We start from the raw sequence: 23143 nt of genomic DNA, 5'->3' as shown, positions 1-23143 counted from the left end.
CTTTGAAAGGTTACATTAGCCTACAATTGTGCAAAATTAATGCCAATCCTATTTTATAACAAAATGTCAAATGTCCCATTTAAGTTATTGAACAACATGCTGAAAATCAAAAACATTCCCCATCGCAAGGTCAAAACAGACCATCGTAACCTGGGAAGCATATGTAGTGCTGATCCAAATGCTAGAAATGGACGACCAGATTGAAAATGTAAAATTGCACAGATTCTTTTGATCAGAGGAATCATTAGCACCATTTCTTGCTGTGACCACTGTAGTTTGTTGTAAATGTACACAGTATTTTTTACTGTAAGACAGGATATTGCACGTTTCCCTGATTGATTTGAAAGGGAAACATTGCATGACAAGCACAAAGTTCTTAGCCACTAAAATCAAGGTGGACTGTCACACATCTAGGATGTGCCTTTGCTTGATGCAGCAAGTGTTGACAGAAAATACTGCAGGTATGTTTGATTCATAGCGAATTGTGTGCACGAGTCGTTGTGCTCCACCTCCTCATACTCAGTTGGTCTCTGCTTCAAGCGCCAGCAACAGTTTAATGTTTTGTCCAAAATGTTCCTACAGTTGCACTGCACCATTTCAAAATGTGTAAACTATTTCACGGTATCTTTTCTTTATATTCTACATTTATGCATCCGAAAATTTTTCTATAAATTTTTGTGCAAATGTTTCATGGTTCTTTTGCTCACATACAGTCTTTATAAATGAGGCCCCTAGTTCCTGGTTCCAGGTTCCAGGGCGGTCTCAATGTAACATTACCTGTTCAACGCAAAATCACACCTGCTAAAATGGGTATTTATGATTTCTCCACAGGACACAAAACATATCCATTTGTCATACAAAACTGCAACAAATGAAGTTCTGTTAGTACTAGGCCCGTAAGTCCCAGTTCTTTGGGTGCTACAACAGCTAACTACCCTTCACAACCAGCTTGCTCTGACCTACAGAGTGGTAGAGGTGTAAAGCAATTCACCCACAGGGATCAATAACACATCATTTATTAATATTTACTTAGTGTTCATTATTATTGAATGGTACTTAATTTCTTATAAAGTTCAATTATGAAATAAAACTGCAAAAGTGTAAAAAACTCAATTTTACTATATATATATACACACCAGAGTACCTGGAGAAAACCCCACGACGACATGGGGAGAACATGCAAACTCCGCACACATGTGACCCAGGCAGAGACTCGAACCTGGGTCCTAGAGGTGCGAGGCAACAGTGCTAACCACTGCACCACCATGCCGCCCCACACACTTTTGCAGTTTTATTTCATAATTGAACTTTATAAGAAATTAAGTACCATTCAATAATAATGAACACTAAGTAAATATTAATAAATGATGTGTATTTACACTTGCTCTGGATATTGTTCATTGTATCCTTACACACTGCTGTTTTGTTTTTTGTTTTCTTTTTACACTACTTGAGAGACAACATCTACCGGAATCAAATTCCTTGTATGTGCTTGCACATACTTGGCCAATAAACACGATTCTGATTCTGATTCTGATTCTGATATATGTCATGACCCGGCTCGTCGGCTCCTCGTGTGCCACACCCCCTGATTACCCACGTGTGCTTCCCTGATCGTCTCCATCTGGGTCTGCTTATTTTGATTAGTCACATCCTATTTAAGTCCTGGTCTTACCTGTTCCTCTTGTCCGTCATTGTGGATCTCTTGTGGTTATGGTGTGGTTTCGTGTTGTTCTATGGTCCCAGTTCCCTAATTAAACCCGTAGTTTGCCCGATTTTGTCCGTCTCACCTAGTCTTTGCACGCCTGCCCGCACGATCACCGCTGCTCTGCTCGCCCCAGATCGTGACTTTATATATATATATATATACACACACACACACAGTGAATTCAGTCAGGTCAGTGAATTCAAGCATGGTACTGCGATAGGATGCCACCTGTGCAATAAGTCCATCTGTGAGATTTCCTAGCTACTAAATATTCCACACTGAACTGTTAGTTGTATTTTACCAAAGTGGAAAAATTGGGAACAACAGCAAATCAGCCATGAAGTGGTAGGCCACATAAAATCACATCACAGTTCGGGCTTGTTTGAGGAGCTGTCTGTATGCTGGGTAAAGGAATGGAGACCGTCCAAAGTGGGGACCAGGTACAACCTTGTACGCCTCCTTCACATTGCTATACATGTATGTTTTTTTCCCATGTAGGAAATGTAAGGTGTTGTTGGTATGCTGGTATCACAGTCCCTAAGTTACAATGATTAAAATCACCAGTTACTGTAAACACTGTATCATTATGTTTGTTTTCTTGTGCGCTTATAGCCTCATTCAATGTGCCCAATGCTGCCGTGCAGTTTGCATGTGGAGGAATGTAAACAGGCAGAATGAAAGCAGCGTTAAACTTCCTAGGCCAATAAAATTGTCCGCATTTCAGCATTCAGTGCTCCACATCAATTGAACAGTGTTTACATCACTTGAAAAGTGACAGTCTGAGTACCACTGGTTGTTGATGTAAATGCAGATTCCCCCCCCCTACTGAGTTTGCCAGATACTACTGTGCAGTCCCTGTGATGAATGGAGTGAGTCTGTAGCCGGACAGCTGCTTCTACAATATTGTCCTACAGCTATGTTTCAGTGAAAATCAGTTTTTAATTCTTAATCCTAGTCCCAAGTTCATCCATATTATTTTCGAGAGATCGAATATTAGCAAGCAGAAGGCTAGGGAGAGCTGGTCTGATACATACCTCTAGTCTTAGTTTAACATGTAGCCCTACCTCTCAGCTCTGCTGCAAGTGGGCTCTGCCTGCAAGATTTCTGACAGAGGGGATAATCCAAATCTGGCAGATTAAGAATAATATTGTGAAGTTGTATACCAATCTCTACCTCAGTGTCCTCTCTAAGATGCCAAATAGTCTACCTGCTGGGGAAACCTCTGAATGCTTAGGTTCACCCATTCCTACTGCAGGCACAAGCAGACTGATGGGATGTGCCAGAGATGTGGTCAGAGCATGGCTGCATAGTAATGATACTGTCACTGCCACTGGGGATGTGGATGCAGTCCTTAGTATCCTGAAGCAGTATTCTTATTTGACTGTGCATTCTGGGATGCCTCCAGCAGATTTTTGTTCAACCAAGTCAGATGCTAGGGAGGATCCTCTGGACTATTGGATTAGGCTGAATGAGGCAGCAGATGATGCCAAGGGGTTTATTACATGAGAGGTTAGGGCACTGCCATGTCTATTAGAAATTGCTCTGTAGGAATATCTTATTAATGCTTTTACATTTATCTGATGCTTTGATCCAAAGCAGCTTACATCCATCCATCCATCCATTTTCCAAACCGCTTATCCTACTGGGTCGCGGGGATCCGGAGCCTATCCCGGAAGCAATGGGCACGAGGCAGGGAACAACCCAGGATGGGGGGCCAGCCCATCGCAGGGCACACTCACACACCATTCACTCACACAGGCACACCTACGGGCAATTTAGTAACTCCAATTAACCTCAGCATGTTTTTGGATTGTGGGGGGAAACCGGAGTACACGGAGGAAACCCCACGACGACATGGGGAGGACATGCAAACTCCACACACATGTGACCCAGGCTTGAACCCGGGTCCCAGAGGTGTGAGGCAACAGTGCTAACCACTGCACCACCATGCCGCCCCTAAGCAGCTTACAGTAGATGAGTATTTATGTCTGCTCCCTGGGACTCAAAGCCCTTTAGTGCCCCGGTGTCTCAGCATATGGTCGCTGCTGATCCTGGTGGGAGGGGACTTGTCATTGGTGATGTAACCACTACTGTCCAGCTCCTCTACCATTTGCTTCCCATTGTAATTTCTCATGTCAAGGTGCACCCTGGGGCGGCATGGTGGTGCAGTGGTTAGCACTGTTGCCTCACACCTCTGGGACCCGGGTTCGAGTCTCCGCCTGGGTCACAGGTGTGTGGAGTTTGCATGTTCTCCCCATGTCGTCGTGGGGTTTCCTCCGGGTACTCCGGTTTCCTGCCACAGTCCAAAAACATGCTGAGGCTAATTGGACTTGCTAAATTGCCCGTAGGTGTGCGTATATGAGTGACTGGTGTGTGAGTATGCCCTGCGATGGGCTGGCCCCCCATCCTGGGTTGTTCCCTGCCTCGTGCCCATTGCTTCCGGGATAGGCTCCGGACCCCCGTGACCCAGTAGGATAAGCGGTTTGGAAAATGGATGGATGGAAGGATGTGTGGGTGTGAGTATCTGTATATAATTAATAAATCATTCATATTAATCAGATATTAATCATGATTAGATAAAAGGTAGAACACTAACCTGAAGACAGGTTATGTTCAGGGAGAAATGTACACACACTGAAATAAATTTGCAACATCAACCTGTCCAATGCTAGGATATTACCTTCATCAACTCAGCCAAGTCTGTGGCTAAGAATGGCATCACTGGTTCATCAGTTTGATATCTTGTCAAGAAAGGAGTGAAGGTCCTGGTGATAGCTATGTAGAAATGTAGCTTTGCGAAGATGAGGGGGTCTGTCTGAGCAGCTTCAAGGGTGTCACACAATGCAGTTCCTGGATTTGGTAGCTTCCTCATTCTGACTGCATCCAGGTACATGGCCAGAGACGGCCACACCTCCAGGGCTCTCTCTGCTACTGGTAAGTTTTCAAGCCATTGGTGGCTACAGGATGCAAGTGGAAATTTTGCAGATTTAGTAAAAGCAGGAGTGGAGTTTTAAAAAAAGTGGAGGAGTTTAAGTATCTCGGGATCTTGTTCAAGAGTGGGGGAACGATGGAACGGGAGATCGACAGGCGGATCGGTGCGGCGTCAGCAGTCATGCGGGCGCTGCATCGGTCTGTCATGGTGAAGAGAGAGCTGAGCCAAAAGGCAAAGCTCTCGATTTACCAGTCGATCTACGTTCCTACCCTCACCTATGGTCATGAGCTATCGGTAGTGACCGAAAGAACGAGATCGCGGGTGCAAGAGGCCGAAATGAGTTTCCTCCGCAGGGTGGCTGGGCTCTCCCTTAGAGATAGGGTGAGGAGCTCAGTCAATCGGGAGGGACCCCGGATTAAGCGGAAGATGATGGATGGATGGATGGATAGTAAAAGCAGTGAAGTCCTCTCTCCTTGCTGGCACACTATGGAAGAGAATACAAATGGCTTTCAAACTTCCTCTATCTGCCATATGGAGAGACCACATTTGCTGGCATTATATAGGGTTTGAAGGCCACAGCTCCCAACCACAATCAGCTGAGTACCCTCATACTGCTCACGCTGTTCTTCATGAAGCAGTTCTAAAAACTTCCATTTTACATTTGGTCTATCCATGGAGACTGAAAGCAGCTGATGAAAAACTGAGTGTCATTTATCAAGCATATATAGACTAGGTGATCATCTATCACACATCTATCAGTCCTATGTATTTAATTCCGTATCAAAGTATGTTTCCCCAGTCCAGTCATTGAAGTCGCTACCTGTATTGCCCCGTGTTCCTAGCTGGTTTCCCAATAAATCCCTTGTTTCCCGATTCTCCGGCTTCCTACTTCCTCGATCTGTGACAACAATCAACATGAACACACCACAGTCCACAGAACCAATCTGTTGAGGAACATCCCGCAAAATACAATGCAATACTAACGAAGACATTTGTTACAATTCTAATACAAATGTAACAATAGAAAATGCTGAAACCCACTTTACCATGTTGTTCAAGTATTTTCCAATGTCCTGGGCTTATTCGGTTTATCAGTTTGCTGCAAATAGAAATTTGGAATTCTGGGGGCAATATAACTACAGCTTTTCATGTAAACGGGATTAAAACTCAATGTAGGAATTAATGGACACACAGAAAACCTTTTCTCACATGTATAAATGTTTCACTGTTGCGCAGCGTCTGGCTGTGAATGTTACATTAGTAACATTAGTACATGAGTGTATGACAGTCTCTGCCCCAACTGTCGGCAGGAAAGAACGAAGAAAATTATGATTAAAAGATTTAAAAACGCCAAACAATACGACTTAAATATATAATTTATTGTAGAAGATATGCCTACTATACATATGGTCAGGACCGCACATAACTGTATGGTACGCAAGTATGCATTCTCCGTGAACGCGCGGCAATTCCTTGCTGTAGCAGCGCAAATTCGCATGTATTTTATGCGCATTTACGCTGTTATGGCAAAAAATTACCGTGCATTTTAACATTAATGGGGCTAATTTGTACTTCTTTCGCGGCATGAAGGCTAGAATGCACAGTGATTTCTTGTCATAACAGCGCGAATGCACATAAAATAAATACGCATTTGCGCTGCTACAAAACATTGCAGCGCGTATAGCTTTAGACAGCGAATGAGTACTTGCATACCAGTTATGTGCGCCCTGCATGTGATAATTCTTGCATACATAATATAGCACCGAATTTGGTCAGCTGGTTTGTGTCACGGGACGCTCCGGAAGTGGGCGAACGCGCTGGAAAGGCGAGCGAGCAAAGAGCAGGCAAGCAGGTGTAAGCAGGGTAAACGGGAGTTTAATTAGGAAGATCCGGGACAGGAAACATAGGACGGCTACTGACATCAATGACGGACGAAGGACTCAGGTAAGACACGGACTGAAATACACAGGACTGATTGAAAATAATCAGACACAGCTGGGTACAAATCGGGAAAGAACACGTGGGTAATCCGGGGGCGTGGCACACACGAGGAGCCGACGAGCAGGGCATGACAGTTGGCATGAGATTTTCATTTCAAGACAAGTCTACTACACACGTACTTACATGTATATAATAGTTTTATTACCTTGTAAATAATATGTAGGGTTTGCAAACTGCCCCAACGCTTTTGGTGTAGCCAATTTTAGGTCCATAAGAATTATTGCTGTGAGCGTTTCAGTCTGAAAGCGCGAGTCTCGCGCCAGATGCGTCAGAGTTGGCAACCTGCTTATGGCCGAATCGAACCTACGACCGGTCAGTCGAAGCCGAACGCGGGCGAAAGTCGCCGATGAGCTGCATAGAATCGCATTGTCTGTTATGGTTGGAATGGGCGTCCATGACAACAGCTTGATTACTTTTGAATCACATGTACTTATCTTCTCAAACGTCTTTCGAGCATCTTGGCGAGTGGCTGTAGTTTGAAGAGATTTAATATCTTAAAAATGGAGAGCAAAGAAATGAGAGTACTTAAGATTAAAATTAAAATAACAGCTAAGAAATCTGACACCCATTTAGAAAAAAATGAGGCCGTAGAAAAGAACAGCAGCGAGAAGGTGGAGAACGTCAGCACTGGCGAACGATGTGATCAAGAAGACGGATGAGACGGACAAGCCGTGTTCTACTCTTTCGGTGAGTGTTACGGGACTGAGTTAAGGGAAAATGTACTTTGTGCTATGGCGGGATATAAAAAGAAAGGGAAAAAAAGCAATGCTTTAGTTTGCCGATTGAGATTATGTAAACCTTGGATGTTATAATGTGTCATCGATATGTACATGTTGCTGCAATGTGATTTCGTTATGTGTAAATGGGGAAAAGGGATATGTTTTATTTTTCTACTGCGCCATATTCCCTTCCCATATTTTCCTTTTATATGTTCGTAGCCCAGGTTAATACTGTGTGATAGTGTGTGAAGCCCTGAAACCAAATTATATCGAGGATATTGTGGTTATGACATACTTGATAAAACTATATGTATGGTTTAATGATTATGCAATCTGCGACGTGCCGGTTGGTTTTTTTTATGATTGCTGAAATCCTGTTCGACATCAGTGGACGTTTACTCAGAGAGGAGTACGGTCACACGCACCCTGCCAGGATCTGCACCGGAGGCGAGCGCCCTCTGTTAAATTTCAGATAAGAAAAGAAAAAGAACAGTCGGAGGAAAGCTTTGCTGACTGATCGCGGTAAAGGTGGTTTTATGTTCGATTTTCGCTACAATTACTGTCATCTAAACTGCAATATCTTCGGGATCATGACGGTAATTCTTTTCAGATTAGGCTCCACATGTGAAGTTAAACTAGAAGAATATTTCACACTTTTAGCTCCACATTCTCCAGCAATATGAATTAAAAATATAAAGCGAGACGGGATCGAATATCCTTCTGCTCACCGAGAACTGCCCGAAAACTTAGAGACTGTCTTGAAAGTGCAATGCCAATCACCACAACACCACTAGTGCAGTCAATTGGAGCGTAATCTGAAAATTATTACCGTTATGATCCCGAAGATATTGCAGTTTAGATGTCAGTAAATGTAGCGAATATCGAACATAAAACCAACTTCCCCGCGGTGCGGACTGACTGGATTGAAATGACTGACAATATAGCAATGTTGTTCTTTTAAATATTTCTTTGACTAAGTTTTGCCTGCTCATGAGCAAGGTTATCTTTTGTGGGGTGAAAGTATTTGTTTGATATTATTTGTTATAACTATTTGGTTTGCCCTGGTATTGTTTTATTTGAGAGGTCTGTAATAATACGTTTATATTTAATTCTTTCTTTTTGGTGGATACGGAAACCCAGACTAGAATGGAAAGCGGTTTAGAAATGATTATACAGAGATGGAACCAGTCTGATCCTTTGAGAGGAGATAGTTTATTGTTATACTATTAATTACATAAAAGGTTACAGGTCAAAATAAATAAGATAAGGAAATAGCAATCATCCTCCTCCCGAGCCTAGAAAGAATGGTTACATATTGCAAAGCTCTTGTTTTATCTTATCTCAACCTGTGTTATCCTATTTTATTTTAGGATAGGTTTGGTGAAGACAGAATAGGATGAGATAGGATAGGAATGGCTAACATAAGAGTGTAACCGGTGAGTGACGTGGACTATGTCACTCACAGGTCACGTGTTGGGCTTTCCGTAAGTCCAAGCACTCTGTATTGTGCAGGGTTAGGTAGGTAGGTTGTTTACGCGGTTACCATGGTAGCCTCCGTAATAAAGTTTCTGACATTGCGCAGCTGTTTCTGCTCTTGAAATTATACTGGCTGGCATCAGTGAGGATAAAAGCCGTGGGAAGCCGGTGGTAGGGGGCGTGGTCTGGTCTTCCTTTGGCATTTCTTTAACACGTGGCGGCAGTGGCGACGTGTGTTTTGTTTGTAATAACAACCGATTTCTTTTAGACTTGTTGCCAGGTGGAAGGGGTGTGTGTCTGGGTTTATACTGAAATCCAGGTAGGATTCATGTATATACATTGTGTATATAATTATTCTAAATTCATGTGTATCATGGCTATGGTATTAATTGTGTGCATATGTCTTTAAGAGTTGCCATTACTGTTTTGCCTGTGTATTTCTGTTACTTTTTTATTTCCTTAAAGGTTTTGTGTCAATAAACATTGCCAAGCCTGGGATACGACTCTCTGTTATTTATGTGTTTTGTAGCTGTGCCTGTGGTCATCCTGAAGGTAACAGTAATCATACATCTTAACCCTCTGGAGTTGCTGATCCCAGCAGCGGGATCTGACAGAAATTTTGCCAAACCATTTAAATAAGTCTGTGACTTTATGTCATATAAAAATTTAAAAAACACCCTCAGGAACGGCTAACATAAGACAGAATACAATAAGTTAGGATAGGAACGGCTAAGGTAAGACAGAGTAGGATGTGGTGGGATAAGAATGGCTAAGATATGACAGAATAGGATAAGGTAAGATAGGAACGGCTAAGATAGGATGGAATAGGATAAGGTAGGAAAGATACGGCTAAAACAGGATAGAATAGGATACGGTAGGATAGTAATGGCTAAGATATGATTGAATAGGATAAGGTAGGATTGGAATGACTAGGTCAAGATAGAATAGGATGTGGTAGGATAAGAATGTGTAAGATAGGATAAGGTAGGTTAGGAACGGCTAAGGTATGATAGAATCGTATAAGATAGGAACGGCTAAGATAGCATTAGGTAGGATAGCAACGGGTAAGCTAAGATAGAATAGGATGTGGTAGGATGAAAATGGCAAGGACATGATAGGATAAGGTTGTATAGGAACGGCTAATATGAGATAGAATAAGATAAGGTAGGATAATAATGGCTAATATAAGACAGAATAAGATAAGGTAGGATAGGAATGGCTAAGGTAAGATAGAATAGGATGTGGTAGGATTAGAATGGGTAAGGTAGGATGGAATAGAATAAGGTAGCATATGAATAGCTAAGATATGATAGAATAGAATAAGGTAGGATAGCAATGGGTAAGCTAAGATAGAATAGGATGTGGTAGGATGAAAATGGCAAAGATATGATAGGATAAGGTAGTATAGGAACGGCTAATATGAGATAGAATAAGATAAGGTAGGATAAAAATGGCTAAGGTATAATAGAATAGGCCAAGATAGGATAGGAATGGCTAAGGTAAGATAGAATAGTTTAAGGTAGGATAGGAATGGTTAGGGTAAGATACGATAGGATGTTGTAGGACAAGAATGTGTAGGATAGGAAAAGATAGGATAGGAACGGCTGAGATATAATAGAATAGGATAAGGTAGGATAGGAATGCCAATTGTAAGATAGAATAGGATGTGATAGGATTAGAATGGGTAAGATAGGATGGAATAGAATAAGGTAGCTTAGGAACGGCTAAGATATGATAGAATATGCTGATTAGGAAAGAGTAATTTAAGATAGAATAGTATAAGGTAGGATTGGAATGACTAGGGCAAGATAGAATAGGATGTGGTAGGATAAGAATGTGTAAGATAGGATAAGGTAGGTTAGGAACGGCTAAAGTATGATATAATCGGATAAGATAGCATTTGGTTGGATAGCAACGGGTAAGGTAAGATAGCCATTCTTATCCTACCACATCCTACTCTAAGATATGATCAAATAGGATAAGGTAGTTTAGGAACGGCTAAGATATGAGGGAACAAGCTGGTTTGCAACAGCTAATATAAGACAGAATAAGATAAGGTAGGATAGGAATGGCTAAGGTATGATAGAATAGGATGTGGTAGCATATGAACGGCTATGATATTATAGGATAGGATAAGGTAGGATAGGAATGGATAAAGGTAAGATAGAATAGGAGAAGGTAGCATAGGAATGCTAAGGTAAGATAGAATAGGATAAGGTAGCATAGGAACGGCTAAGATATGATAGAATAAGCTGGTTAGGAAAGAGTAATATAAGATAGAATAGGATAAGGTACGATAGGAACAGCTGAGGTATGATAGAATTGTATAAGATAGGAACGGCTAAGATAGCATAAGGTAGGATAGCAACGGGTAAGCTAAGATAGAATAGGATGTGGTAGGATGAAAATGGCAAAGATATGATAGGATAAGGTTGTATAGGAACGGCTAATATAAGATAGAATAAGATAAGGTAGGATAAAAATGGCTAAGGTATGATAGAATAGGCCAAGATAGAATAGGAATGGCTAAGGTAAGATAGAATAGGATAAGGTAGGATAGGAAAGGTTAAGGTAAGATAGGATAGGATGTGGTAGGATAAGAATGGGTAAGATAGGATGGAATAGGATAAGGTAGGAAAGAGTAATTTAAGATAGAATAGTTTAAGGTAGGATTGGAATGACTAGGGCAAGATAGAATAGGATGTGGTAGGATAAGAATGTGTAAGATAGGATAAGGTAGGTTAGGAACGGCTAAGGTATGATATAATCGGATAAGATAGGAACGGCTAAGATAGCATTTGGTAGGATAGCAACGGGTAAGGTAAGATAGAGTAGGATGTGGTAGGATAAGAATAGCCAAGATATGATAATATAGGATAAGGTAGTATAGGAACGGTTAAGATATGAGGGAATAAGCTGGTTTGGAACATCTAATATAAGATAGCATAAGATAAGGTAGGATAGGAATGGCTATGGTATGATAGAATAGGATGTGGTAGCATATGAACGGCTAAGATATTATTGGATAGGATAAGGTAGGATAGGAATGGATAAAGGTAAGATAGAATAGGAGAAGGTAGCATAGGGATGGCTAAGGTAAGATAGAACAGGATAAGGTAGCATAGGAACGGCTAAGATATGATAGAATAAGCTGGTTAGGAAAGAGTAATATAAGATAGAATAGGATAAGGTACGATAGGAACAGCTGAGGTATTATAGAATCGTATAAGATAGGAACGGCTAAGATAGAATTAGGTAGGATAGCAACGGGTAAGCTAAGATAGAATCGGATGTGGTAGGATGAAAATGGCAAAGATATGATAGGATAAGGTGGTATAGGAACGGCTAATATGAGATAGAATAAGATAAGGTAGGATAAAAATGGCTAAGGTATGATAGAATAGGCCAAGATAGGATAGGAATGGCTAAGGTAAGACAAAATAGGATAAGGTAGCATAGGAATGGTTAAGGTAAGATAGGATATGATGTGGTAGGATAAGAATGTGTAGGATAGGATAAGATAGGATAGGAACGGCTAAGATATAATAGAATAGGATAAGGTATGATAGGAATGCCAATTGTAAGATTGAATAGGATGTGGTAGGATTAGAATGGGTAAGATAGGATGGAATAGGATGAGGTAGGAAAGGAACGGGTAAGATATGATAGAATAGGATAAGGTAGCATAGGAACGGCTAAGATATGATAGAATAAGCTGGTTAGGAAAGAGTAATATGAGATAGAATAGTATAAGGTAGGATTGGAATGACTAGGGCAAGATAGAATAGAATGTGGTAGGATAAGAATGTGTAAGATAGGATAAGGTAGGTTAGGAACGGCTAAGGTATGATATAATCGGATTAGATAGGAACGGCTAAGATAGCATTAGGTACGATAGCAACGGGTAAGCTAAGATAGAATAGTATTTGCTAGGATGAAAATGGCAAAGACATGATAGGATAAGGTAGTATAGGAACGGCTAATATGAGATAGAATAAGATAAGGTAGGATAAAAATGGCTAAGGTATGATAGAATAGGCCAAGATAGGATAGGAACGGCTAAGGTAAGATAGAATAGGATAAGGTAGTATAGGAATGGGTAAGGTAAGATAGGATAGAATGTGGTAGGATAAGAATGTGTAGGATAGGATAAGATAGGATAGGAACGGCTAAGATATGAAAGAATAGGATAAGGTAGGATAGGAATGCCAATTGTAAGATAGAATAGGATGTGGTAGGATTAGAATGGGTAAGGTAGGATGGAATAGAATAAGGTAGCATATGAATAGCTAAGATATGATAGAATAGAATAAGGTAGGATAGCAATGGGTAAGCTAAGATAGAATAGGATGTGGTAGGATGAAAATGGCAAAGATATGATAGGATAAGGTAGTATAGGAACGGCTAATATAAGATAGAATAAGATAAGGTAGGATAAAAATGGCTAAGGTATAATAGAATAGGCCAAGATAGGATAGGAATGGCTAAGGGATAATAGAATAGTTTAAGGTAGGATAGGAATGGTTAAGGTAAGATAGGATAGGATGTTGTAGGATAAGAATGTGTAGGATAGGAAAAGATAGGATAGGAACGGCTGAGATATAATAGAACAGGATAAGGTAGGATAGGAATGCCAATTGTAAGATAGAATAGGATGTGGTAGGATTAGAATCGGTAAGATAGGATGGAATAGAATAAGGTAGCTTAGGAACGGCTAAGATATGATAGAATATGCTGGTTAGGAAAGAGTAATTTAAGATAGAATAGTTTAAGGTAGGATTGGAATGACTTGGGCAAGATAGAATAGGATGTGGTAGGATAAGAATGTGTAAGATAGGATAAGGTAGGTTAGGAACGGCTAAGGTATGATATAATCGGATAAGATAGGAACGGCTAAGATAGCATTTGGTAGGATAGCAACGGGTAAGGTAAGATAGAGTAGGATGTGGTAGGATAAGAATAGCTAAGATATGATAATATAGGATAAGGTAGTATAGGAACGGTTAAGATATGAGGGAATAAGCTGGTTTGGAACGGCTAATATAAGATAGAATAAGATAAGGTAGGATACAAATGGCTAAGGTATGATAGAATAGGATGTGGTAGCATATGAACGGCTAAGATATTATAGGATAGGATAAGGTAGGATAGGAATGGATAAAGGTAAGATAGAATAGGACAAGGTAGCATAGGAATGGCTATGATATGATAGAATAAGCTGGTTAGGAAAGAGTAATATGAATAGAATAGGATAAGGTAGGATAGGAATGGTTAAGGTAAGATAGGATAGGATGTGGTAGGATAAGAATGTGTAGGATAGGATAAGATAGGATAGGAACGGCTAAGATATAATAGAAAAGGATAAGGTAGGATAGGAATGCCAATTGTAAGATAGAATAGGATGTGGTAGGATTAGAAAGGGTAAGATCGTATGGAATAGAATAAGGTAGCATATGAACGGCTAAGATATGATAGAATAAGCTGGTTAGGAAAGAGTAATATGAGATAGAATAGGATAAGGTAGGATTGGAATGGCTAATATAAGATAGAATAAGATAAGGTAGGATAGGAAAGGTTAAGGTAAGATTGGATAGGATGTGGTAGGATAAGAATGGGTAAGATAGGATGGAATAGGATAAGGTAGGAAAGGAACGGGTAAGATATGATAGTATAGGCTAAGGTCGGATAGGAATGGTTAAGGTAAGATAGAATAGGATGTGGTAGCATAGGAACGGCTAAGATATGATAGAATAAGCTGGTTAGGAAAGAGTAATATGAGATAGAATAGTATAACGTAGGATTGGAATGACTAGGTCAAGATAGAATAGGATGTGGTTGGATAAGAATGTGTAAGATAGGATAAGGTAGGTTAGGAATGGCTAAGGTATGATATAATGGGATTAGATAGGAACGGCTAAGATAGCATTTGGTAGGATAGCAGCGGGTAAGGTAAGATAGAGTAGGATGTGGTAGGATAAGAATGGCTAAGATATGATAATATAGGATAAGGTAGTATAGGAACGGCTAAGATATGTTAGAATAAGCTGGTTTGGAATGGCTAATATAAGACAGAATAAGATAAGGTAGGATAGGAATGGCTAAGGTATGATAGAATAGGCCAAGATAGGATAGGAATGGCTAAGGTAAGATAGAATAGGATAAGGTAGGATAGGAAAGGTTAAGGTAAGATAGGATAGGATGTGGTAGGATAAGAATGGGTAAGATAGGATGGAATAGGATAAGGTAGGAAAGGAACGGGTAAGATATGATAGTATAGGCTAAGGTAGGATAGGAATGGTTAAGGTAAGATAGAATAGGATGTGGTAGCATAGGAACGGCTAAGATATGATAGAATAGGATAAGGTAGGATAGGAATGGATAAAGGTAAGATAGAATAGGACAAGGTAGCATAGGAATGGCTAAGGTAAGATAGAATAGGATAAGGTAGCATAGGAACGGCTAAGATATGATAGAATTAGCTGGTTAGGAAAGAGTAATATGAGATAGAATAGTATAAGGTAGGATTGGAATGACTAGGTCAAGATAGAATAGGATGTGGTAGGATAAGAATGTGTAAGATAGGATAAGGTAGGTTAGGAACGGCTAAGGTATGATATAATCGGATAAGATAGGAACGGCTAAGATAGCATTAGGTACGATAGCAACGGGTAAGGTAAGATAGAGTAGGATGTGGTAGGATAAGAATGGCTAAGATATGATAATATAGGATAAGGTAGTATAGGAACGGCTAAGATATGATAGAATAAGCTAGTTTGGAACGGCTAATATAAGATAGAATAAGATAAGGTAGGATAAAAATGGCTAAGGTATGATAGAATAGGCCAAGATAGGATAGGAATGGTTAACGTAAGATAGAATAGGATGTGGTAGGATAAGAATGTGTAAGATAGGATAAAGTAGGTTTGGAACGGCTAAGGTATGATATTATTGAATAAGATAGGAATGGCTAAGATAGCATTTGGTAGGATAGCAATGGGTAAGCTAAGATAGAATAGGATGTGGTAGGATGAAAATGGCAAAGATATGATAGGATAAGGTAGTATAGGAACGGCTAATATGAGATAAAATAAGATAAGGTAGGATAAAAATGGCTAAGGTATAATAGAATAGTTTAAGGTAGGATAGGAATGGTTAGGGTAAGATACGATAGGATGTTGTAGGACAAGAATGTGTAGGATAGGAAAAGATAGGATAGGAACGGCTGAGATATAATAGAATAGGATAAGGTAGGATAGGAATGCCAATTGTAAGATAGAATAGGATGTGGTAGGATTAGAATGGGTAAGATAGGATGGAATAGAATAAGGTAGCTTAGGAACGGCTAAGATATGATAGAATATGCTGGTTAGGAAAGAGTAATATGAGATAGAATAGTATAAGGTAGGATTGGAATGACCAGGGCAAGATAGAATAGGATGTGGTAGGATAAGAATGTGTAAGATAGGATAAGGTAGGTTAGGAACGGCTAAAGTATGATATAATCGGATAAGATAGCATTTGGTTGGATAGCAACGGGTAAGGTAAGATAGCCATTCTTATCCTACCACATCCTACTCTAAGATATGATCAAATAGGATAAGGTAGTTTAGGAACGGCTAAGATATGAGGGAACAAGCTGGTTTGCAACAGCTAATATAAGACAGAATAAGATAAGGTAGGATAGGAATGGCTAAGGTATGATAGAATAGGATGTGGTAGCATATGAACGGCTATGATATTATAGGATAGGATAAGGTAGGATAGGAATGGATAAAGGTAAGATAGAATAGGAGAAGGTAGCATAGGAATGCTAAGGTAAGATAGAATAGGATAAGGTAGCATAGGAACGGCTAAGATATGATAGAATAAGCTGGTTAGGAAAGAGTAATATAAGATAGAATAGGATAAGGTACGATAGGAACAGCTGAGGTATGATAGAATCGTATAAGATAGGAACGGCTAAGATAGCATAAGGTAGGATAGCAACGGGTAAGCTAAGATAGAATAGGATGTGGTAGGATGAAAATGGCAAAGATATGATAGGATAAGGTTGTATAGGAACGGCTAATATAAGATAGAATAAGATAAGGTAGGATAAAAATGGCTAAGGTATGATAGAATAGGCCAAGATAGGATAGGAATGGCTAAGGTAAGATAGAATAGGATAAGGTAGGATAGGAAAGGTTAAGGTAAGATAGGATAGGATGTGGTAGGATAAGAATGGGTAAGATAGGATGGAATAGGATGAAGGTAGGAAAGAGTAATATGAGATAGAATAGTATAAGGTAGGATTGGAATGACTAGGGCAAGATAGAATAGGATGTGGTAGGATAAGAATGTGTAAGATAGGATAAGGTAGGTTAGGAACGGCTAAGGTATGATATAATCGTATAAGATAGGAACGGCTAAGATAGCATTTGTTAGGATAGCAACGGGTAAGGTAAGATAGAGTAGATTGTGGTAGGATAAGAATGGCTAAGATATGATAAAATAGGATAAGGCAGTATAGGAACGGCTAAGATATGAGGGAATAAGCTGGTTTGGAACGGCTAATATAAGACAGAATATGAAAAGGTAGGATAGGAATGGCTATGGTATGATAGAATAGGATGTGGTAGCATATGAACGGCTAAGATATTATTGGATAGGATAAGGTAGGATAGGAATGGATAAAGGTAAGATAGAATAGGAGAAGGTAGCATAGGGATGGCTAAGGTAAGATAGAACAGGATAAGGTAGCATAGGAACGGCTAAGATATGATAGAATAAGCTGGTTAGGAAAGAGTAATATAAGATAGAATAGGATAAGGTACGATAGGAACAGCTGAGGTATTATAGAATCGTATAAGATAGGAACGGCTAAGATAGAATTAGGTAGGATAGCAACGGGTAAGCTAAGATAGAATAGGATTTGGTAGGATGAAAATGGCAAAGATATGATAGGATAAGGTGGTATAGGAACGGCTAATATGAGATAGAATAAGATAAGGTAGGATAAAAATGGCTAAGGTATGATAGAATAGGCCAAGATAGGATAGGAATGGCTAAGGTATGATAGGATATGATGTGGTAGGATAAGAATGTGTAGGATAGGATAAGATAGCATAGGAACGGCTAAGATATAATAGAATAGGATAAGGTATGATAGGAATGCCAATTGTAAGTTTGAATAGGATGTGGTAGGATTAGAATGGGTAAGATAGGATGGAATAGGATGAGGTAGGAAAGGAATGGGTAAGATATTATTGGATAGGATAAGGTAGGATAGGAATGGATAAAGGTAAGATAGAATAGGAGAAGGTAGCATAGGGATGGCTAAGGTAAGATAGAACAGGATAAGGTAGCATAGGAACGGCTAAGATATGATAGAATAAGCTGGTTAGGAAAGAGTAATATAAGATAGAATAGGATAAGGTACGATAGGAACAGCTGAGGTATTATAGAATCGTATAAGATAGGAACGGCTAAGATAGAATTAGGTAGGATAGCAACGGGTAAGCTAAGATAGAATAGGATGTGGTAGGATGAAAATGGCAAAGATATGATAGGATAAGGTGGTATAGGAACGGCTAATATGAGATAGAATAAGATAAGGTAGGATAAAAATGGCTAAGGTATGATAGAATAGGCCAAGATAGGATAGGAATGGCTAAGGTAAGATAAAATAGGATAAGGTAGCATAGGAATGGTTAAGGTAAGATAGGATATGATGTGGTAGGATAAGAATGTGTAGGATAGGATAAGATAGGATAGGAACGGCTAAGATATAATAGAATAGGATAAGGTATGATAGGAATGCCAATTGTAAGATTGAATAGGATGTGGTAGGATTAGAATGGGTAAGATAGGATGGAATAGGATGAGGTAGGAAAGGAACGGGTAAGATATGATAGAATAGGATAAGGTAGCATAGGAACGGCTAAGATATGGTAGAATAAGCTGGTTAGGAAAGAGTAATATGAGATAGAATAGTATAAGGTAGGATTGGAATGACTAGGGCAAGATAGAATAGGATGTGGTAGGATAAGAATGTGTAAGATAGGATAAGGTAGGTTAGGAACGGCTAAGGTATGATATAATCGGATTAGATAGGAACGGCTAAGATAGCATTAGGTACGATAGCAACGGGTAAGCTAAGATAGAATAGTATTTGCTAGGATGAAAATGGCAAAGACATGATAGGATAAGGTAGTATAGGAACGGCTAATATGAGATAGAATAAGATAAGGTAGGATAAAAATGGCTAAGGTATGATAGAATAGGCCAAGATAGGATAGGAACGGCTAAGGTAAGATAGAATAGGATAAGGTAGGATAGGAATGGGTAAGGTAAGATAGGATAGAATGTGGTAGGATAAGAATGTGTAGGATAGGATAAGATAGGATAGGAACGGCTAAGATATAAAAGAATAGGATAAGGTAGGATAGGAATGCCAATTGTAAGATAGAATAGGATGTGGTAGGATTAGAATGGGTAAGGTAGGATGGAATAGAATAAGGTAGCATATGAATAGCTAAGATATGATAGAATAGAATAAGGTAGGATAGCAATGGGTAAGCTAAGATAGAATAGGATGTGGTAGGATGAAAATGGCAAAGATATGATAGGATAAGGTAGTATAGGAACGGCTAATATAAGATAGAATAAGATAAGGTAGGATAAAAATGGCTAAGGTATAATAGAATAGGCCAAGATAGGATAGGAATGGCTAAGGGATAATAGAATAGTTTAAGGTAGGATAGGAATGGTTAAGGTAAGATAGGATAGGATGTTGTAGGATAAGAATGTGTAGGATAGGAAAAGATAGGATAGGAACGGCTGAGATATAATAGAATAGGATAAGGTAGGATAGGAATGCCAATTGTAAGATAGAATAGGATGTGGTAGGATTAGAATGGGTAAGGTAGGATGGAATAGAATAAGGTAGCATATGAATAGCTAAGATATGATAGAATAGAATAAGGTAGGATAGCAATGGGTAAGCTAAGATAGAATAGGATGTGGTAGGATGAAAATGGCAAAGATATGATAGGATAAGGTAGTATAGGAACGGCTAATATAAGATAGAATAAGATAAGGTAGGATAAAAATGGCTAAGGTATAATAGAATAGGCCAAGATAGGATAGGAATGGCTAAGGGATAATAGAATAGTTTAAGGTAGGATAGGAATGGTTAAGGTAAGATAGGATAGGATGTTGTAGGATAAGAATGTGTAGGATAGGAAAAGATAGGATAGGAACGGCTGAGATATAATAGAATAGGATAAGGTAGGATAGGAATGCCAATTGTAAGATAGAATAGGATGTGGTAGGATTAGAATCGGTAAGATAGGATGGAATAGAATAAGGTAGCTTAGGAACGGCTAAGATATGATAGAATATGCTGGTTAGGAAAGAGTAATTTAAGATAGAATAGTTTAAGGTAGGATTAGAATGACTAGGGCAAGATAGAATAGGATGTGGTAGGATAAGAATGTGTAAGATAGGATAAGGTAGGTTAGGAACGGCTAAGGTATGATATAATCGGATAAGATAGGAACGGCTAAGATAGCATTTGGTAGGATAGCAACGGGTAAGGTAAGATAGAGTAGGATGTGGTAGGATAAGAATAGCTAAGATATGATAATATAGGATAAGGTAGTATAGGAACGGTTAAGATATGAGGGAATAAGCTGGTTTGGAACGGCTAATATAAGATAGAATAAGATAAGGTAGGATAAAAATGGCTAAGGTATGATAGAATAGGATGTGGTAGCATATGAACGGCTAAGATATTATAGGATAGGATAAGGTAGGATAGGAATGGATAAAGGTAAGATAGAATAGGACAAGGTAGCATAGGAATGGCTATGATATGATAGAATAAGCTGGTTAGGAAAGAGTAATATAAATAGAATAGGATAAGGTAGGATAGGAATGGTTAAGGTAAGATAGGATAGGATGTGGTAGGATAAGAATGTGTAGGATAGGATAAGATAGGATAGGAACGGCTAAGATATAATAGAATAGGATAAGGTAGGATAGGAATGCCAATTTTAAGATAGAATAGGATGTGGTAGGATTAGAAAGGGTAAGATCGGATGGAATAGAATAAGGTAGCATATGAACGGCTAAGATATGATAGAATAAGCTGGTTAGGAAAGAGTAATATGAGATAGAATAGGATAAGGTAGGATTGGAATGGCTAATATAAGATAGAATAAGATAAGGTAGGATAAAAATGGCTAAGGTATGATAGAATAGGCCAAGATAGGATAGGAAAGGTTAAGGTAAGATAGGATAGGATGTGGTAGGATAAGAATGGGTAAGATAGGATGGAATAGGATAAGGTAGGAAAGGAACGGGTAAGATATGATAGTATAGGCTAAGGTAGGATAGAAATGGTTAAGGTAAGATAGAATAGGATGTGGTAGCATAGGAACGGCTAAGATATGATAGAATAAGCTGGTTAGGAAAGAGTAATATGAGATAGAATAGTATAACGTGGGATTGGAATGACTAGGTCAAGATAGAATAGGATGTGGTAGGTTAAGAATGTGTAAGATAGGATAAGGTAGGTTAGGAATGGCTAAGGTATGATATAATGGGATTAGATAGGAACGGCTAAGATAGCATTTGGTAGGATAGCAACGGGTAAGGTAAGATAGAGTAGGTTGTGGTAGGATAAGAATGGCTAAGATATGATAATATAGGATAAGGTAGTATAGGAACGGCTAAGATATGAGGGAATAAGCTGGTTTGGAATGGCTAATATAAGACAGAATAAGATAAGGTAGGATAGGAATGGCTAAGGTATGATAGAATAGGATGTGGTAGCATATGAACGGCTAAGATATTACAGGATAGGACAAGGTAGGATAGGAATGGATAAAGGTAAGATAGAATAGGACAAGGTAGCATAGGAATGGCTATGATATGATAGAATAAGCTGGTTAGGAAAGAGTAATATAAATAGAATAGGATAAGGTAGGATAGGAATGGTTAAGGTAAGATAGGATAGGATGTGGTAGGATAAGAATGTGTAGGATAGGATAAGATAGGATAGGAACGGCTAAGATATAATAGAATAGGATAAGGTAGGATAGGAATGCCAATTGTAAGATAGAATAGGATGTGGTAGGATTAGAATGGGTAAGATAGGATGGAATAGGGTGAGGTAGGAAAGGAACGTGTAAGATATGGTAGAATATGCTAAGGTAGGATAGGAATGGTTAAGGTAAGATAGGATAGGATGAGGTAGTATAAGAATGTGTAGGATAGGATAAGATAGGATAGGAACGGCTAAGATATAAAAGAATAGGATAAGGTAGGATAGGAATGCCAGTTGTAAGATAGAATAGCATGTGGTAGGATTAGAAAGGGTAAGATCGGATGGAATAGAATAAGGTAGCATATGAACGGCTAAGATATGATAGAATAGAATAAGGTAGGATAGCAATGGCTAAAGGTAAGATAGAATTGGATAAGGTAGCATAGGAACGGCTAAGACATGATAGAATAAGCTGGTTTGGAATGGCTAATATAAGACAGAATAAGATAAGGTAGGATAGGAATGGCTTAAGGTATGATAGAATAGCATGTGGTAACATATGAACGGCTAAGATAGTACAGGATAGGACAAGGTAGGATAGGAATGGATAAACGTAAGATAGAATAGGAGAAGGTAGCATAGGAATGGCTAAGGTAAGATAGAATAGGATAAGGTAGCATAGGAACGGCTAAGATATGATAGAATAAGCTGGTTAGGAAAGAGTAATATGAGATAGAATAGTATAAGGTAGGATTGGAATGACTAGGGCAAGATAGAATAGGATGTGGTAGGATAAGAATGTGTAAGATAGGATAAGGTAGGTTAGGAACGGCTAAGGTATGATATAATCGGATTAGATAGGAACGGCTAAGATAGCATTAGGTACGATAGCAACGGGTAAGCTAACATAGAATAGTATTTGCTAGGATGAAAATGGCAAAGACATGATAGGATAAGGTAGTATAGGAATGGCTAATATGAGATAGAATAAGATAAGGTAGGATAAAAATGGCTAAGGTATGATAGAATAGGCCAAGATAGGATAGGAATGGCTAAGGTAAGATAGAATAGGATGTGGTAGGATTAGAATGGGTAAGGTAGGATGGAATAGAATAAGGTAGCATATGAATAGCTAAGATATGATAGAATAGAATAAGGTAGGATAGCAATGGGTAAGCTAAGATAGAATAGGATGTGGTAGGATGAAAATGGCAAAGATATGATAGGATAAGGTAGTATAGGAACGGCTAATATAAGATAGAATAAGATAAGGTAGG

General features: G+C 39.1%; 1 long non-coding RNA gene across 1 annotated transcript in view; it reads left to right on the top strand.

The window, feature by feature from the left end:
• Positions 1-13642: 13642 nt before the first annotated feature.
• The window catches only part of LOC125713458 (uncharacterized), a 35785-nt gene continuing 26284 nt past the window's right edge, over positions 13643-23143 (top strand). Inside the window, exon 1 of the long non-coding RNA XR_007383597.1 lies at positions 13643-14649. This is a non-coding gene — a long non-coding RNA (uncharacterized LOC125713458). The remainder of the gene's footprint in view (positions 14650-23143) is intronic.

This window comes from Brienomyrus brachyistius, chromosome 18 (genome assembly GCF_023856365.1).
Source record: "Brienomyrus brachyistius isolate T26 chromosome 18, BBRACH_0.4, whole genome shotgun sequence".
In the NCBI taxonomy this organism is placed as follows: Eukaryota; Metazoa; Chordata; class Actinopteri; order Osteoglossiformes; family Mormyridae; genus Brienomyrus; species Brienomyrus brachyistius.
Note: the sequence above shows the minus strand (reverse complement) of the source record. Positions and strands in the feature narration are given on the sequence as shown.